Source organism: Adiantum capillus-veneris, chromosome 12, assembly GCF_014529385.1.
Source record: "Adiantum capillus-veneris isolate H3 chromosome 12, ASM1452938v2, whole genome shotgun sequence".
Lineage (NCBI taxonomy): Eukaryota > Viridiplantae > Streptophyta > Polypodiopsida > Polypodiales > Pteridaceae > Adiantum > Adiantum capillus-veneris.
The window spans coordinates 142,821,573-142,825,934 of NC_140942.1; positions in this window are offsets into that span (position 1 = coordinate 142,821,573).

The following is a 4,362-nucleotide window of genomic DNA, read 5'->3' on the forward strand; positions in this document are numbered from 1 at the left end:
GACACTGTAGTCTGTCATGGTCTCTTGGAGGGGTCATGATAAAGCCTCCAAGGATTATCTTATTGCTATGCTGCATCGGGAGTTTCCAGTTACCTCTCTGTAGAATACATTTGACGATGCTTGGATGAGGAGACGCGTGCGCGACTACATGCAGCATCACAGGTCAGATGTATAGATGCCAGACCTGACTGGCTTGAAAGAGAGGAGTGGAGGGGTATCAGGGAGGAGAGGACGACCAATGAGAATGGTAATGGCAGCAGAGGGACGCAACAAGAGTTCGCATCAAGACGGAATTATGCCATCACCTGTGGAGTGGCGGTTGGGTCATCTTCGAGGAGGATTTTGTCCCATCACCTGGGTCATGGATCAACGGGGTAGAGAGGTGAGATTATTAATCTCTTGCATTAAAGTATTTGTATATTTGAGGCCCATTCACATCTATGCAGCTAGTAGCCCCATTGGTATGTCTTTTACCCTTCAATGGAGCGAATCACCATATGTTCAATTAGGTTAGATTTTAAGATTAGATTTTGGATTGAGATGCTGTGAAATGCTACAGCTAGAGAAGAGGCAAACGGGTTTTGTCCACTACATGCACTATCATGTAGACGTGGGTGTGTAGGTTTCTTGTACCCACAAATATAGGCATTGACCAATAAAGACGAGATTATAACCCGGTGGTTCTGATCACCGTGCACCTTTAGACCGAGGTGTGCGAGGATTGGACATGACTAGAGAATGTGAGGTAGTTTACAGTGTGAACAAAGAGAGAGAGAGAGAGAGAGAGAGAGAGAGATAAAAGACGAAGAATGCCAATAGAAGATTAAATTTGTTCTCTAGGTTATAAGGTTTTTACCCTCATTATGAGTAGTGACGAGGATGTAGGGCCGTCCAACCGAAACACCTATCTCTCAGCAAGGATCTTATGTCCTTGTAATCAATGCAAGCATGTTGTGCGATGGACAAGACACGTTTCTTTGCAGCACGTTCGTGAATTTGACGAGTTAGATCCATCTATTATAGATCGAGTTGTTGCCAATTATAACTCATTGGACTCTGCCGGGGCTGCCCAACAGGCAGCAATCTTGCAACCCAATAGACGTGTTCGTAGGTGCTTTAGTCAAGCAGCATATGTGAGGCCACAAGATGTAGCCTCTGACAGCTCGGGGGATGATCATGCAGACCACATTCCCAACGAGGCAATGTTTGAGCCCGAGATTGATGAAATGATCGAGACGATCATGGGTTCAAAAAGGCTTATCTATGATGATATGAAAAGTGAACCCGATACGCCATTGTATGATGGAGCACGTGTGTCGAAATTGAAGGCGCTCCTCCTTCTTCTCAACATGTAGACAAAGTTTAATTGGAGTGACACTAGCGTCACGGGACTTTTCAGGTGATCTATTACAATGTGTTTACTTTAATATAAAAAAACTCTAGATGTATAATGATCATCTGATAGATTTTTACACAATTGTACCGTATTTTTTTCGTTGTGTAGATTGCTGAAAGAGCACATACTGCCATCTGATAATGTGATGCCAGATTCCAGAGAGGAAGCAAGGAAGATTCTACAACACTTGGGGATGGATTACAATTCGATCCACGCTTGTCCTAACGACTACATTCTTTTCAGAGGGGAATACATAGACATGGAGAAGTGTCCGAAATGTTATTCCGAGAGATATCAAGTAGATCTACACGAAACAAAAAAATGCCACAAAAGGTTTTGCGACATTTTCCTTTGCTTCCTCGCATCAAGCAGTTCTTCGAATATAAGTCCATGGTCGCCCTAGCATCATGGCATGAGGAGAATAAATCTTTGAATGGTGTGCTACGGATTCCTGCAGATTGTGCAGCCTGAAAACATATAGATGAAACATGGTCGGATTTTGTCAGGGAAGCTCGAAATTTGCGCCTAGGTCTGGCTATAGATGACGTAAATCCATTTGGTCAAAGATCAACATCTTACAGTGTATGGCCCATTGTCATCGTCAACTACAACATTCCCCCGTGATTGACTACGAAGAAGGGCACCTATGGCTAAGCTTGATTGTGCCGGGGTGGTATAAAGTGAAGAATATGGATGTGTATCTTCGTCCACTATTGGAAGAGCTACAACAATTGTGGATTGGCATAGAAGTGGTGGATATTAGCCGACACACAGGTCGACGGAATGGTTTGATCAGAGGCATTCTAATGTGGACCATGCATGACTATCCCGGACTAACAGAATGCTCAGGTGATCTACACTTAAACTCAAACCTTGTAAATCTTGGTTTTTGTCAAGCTTATCTATTATCATGTGTATAAATGCAGGGATTCAAACAAGCGGATACAGAGCATGTGTCACATGTGGACCTACACTGAATGCACGTCGGACGCCCTCATTTCTTCGTCCACTATTGAAAGAGCTACAACAATTGTAGATTGGCATAGAAGTGGTGGATATGAGCCGACACACAGGTCGACAAAATTCTTTGATCAGAGGCATTCTAATTTGGACCATGCATGACTATCCCGGACTAACAAAATGCTCAGGTGATTTACACTTAAACTCAAACATTGTAAATCTTGTTTTTTCTCAAGCTTATCTATTATCATGTGTATACATGCAGGGCTTCAAACAAGCGGATACATAGCATGTGTCACATGTGGACCTAGATTGAATGCACATCGGGCACCCTCATTGAACAAGAAAATCTATGAAGGTCATCAAGCGTATCTACGAAGGTCATGTGAAATCTCGATGTTGAGAAGAAGATGATGTAAGATCTAGAGGCTAAAATAAACCCATTTTGCATGCTTCACAATCCAGTGATGCAAAAGTGGATTTCACAATATGAGGATGCAAAGCAAGAGCGACAAAGGACACGAATCGAGTGGAGACGGAGAAGACGACCACCGATGCACTATCCAACAGGTCGCGAGAGTCTACCAACATTCGTGAGCTTAAGATGGTTGCATAACCAATTGAAAAATGCACAACAATTGTTGAGCTTATATCTGAAGCTACTCAATATATCGCTTCTCTATATATGGCACCCAAGTCCCCACTATATATACATGATCTCATGTGTGTATTCTACACACTTTGGGGTTCTATTTCTCTGCTCTCTCCTTCTGTCTTAACATGGTATCAGAGCAGTACGTTTTTGTTTTCGATTTTTCTCATGATCAGAAACAATTTTGCATGAACTACTCTACGGAGGCAGCGGAATCGATGTGTTCTACAACTTTACAGAAGGAAGTGTTTTCAAATTCTGCACCGATTTTGAGTTATTGTTCGCGGACTGCATACATACCTGAAAAGCAACATCCGCTTTTTGTTTTTTACTTTTCTGCTAATCGGAAACAATTTTGTAGAAACTACCCGCTCAAGGGACCGGAAACGATGTGGTCTACAACTTTGCAAAAGAAAGTTTTTTCAAATTCTACACAGATTTTGAGTTATCGTTCGCGGACTGCGTACATGTCTGAAAAGCAAGTTTCGTTTTATATTTTTTATTTTTTTGCTAATTGAAAACAATTTTGCAGAAACTACTCTTTAGAGGGACTGGAATTGATGTGGTCTACAACTTTGCAGAAGGAAGTTATTTCAAATTCTGCACAGATTTTGAGTTATTGTTTGCGGACTGCGTACATATCCGAAAAACAAGTTTCGTTTTAGGTTTTTGATTTTTCTGCTAATTGAAAACGATTTTGCAGAAACTACCCAACGTAGTGTTCGGAATCGATGTGGTCTACAACTTTGTAGAAGGAAGTTTTTTCAAATTCTGCACAGATTTTGAGTTATTGTTTGCGGACTACGTACATATTCGAAAAGCAAGTTTCGTTTTAGGTTTCTGATTTTTCTGCTAGTTGAAAACGATTTTGCAAAAACTACCCGTTATAGTGACCAGAATCAATGTGTTCTACAACTTTGCAAAAGGAAGTTTTTTTAAATTCTATATCAATTTTGAGTTATCGTTCGCGGACTGCGTACATACCTGAAAAGCAACATCCGCTTTTTGTTTTTTATTTTTTTGCTAATTGAAAACGATTTTGCAGAATCTATCTGAGTTGAGGGATCAGAATCGATGTGGTCTACAACTTTACAGAGGGAAGTTTTTTCAAATACTGCACTGATTTTTAGTTATCGTTTTGGCGGACTGTGTACATGCCTGAGAAGTAACTTTTGTTTTTAGTTTTTTATTTTTTATTTTTCTGCTAATTGCAAATGATTTTTGCAGAAACTATTCACTTGAGCCATCGAAATCGATGTGGTGTATAACTTTGCAGAAGAAAGTTTCTCTAAATTGTGCATCGATTTTGGGTTATCGTTCTCATACTGCGAATATGTTTGAAAAGCAAATTTTA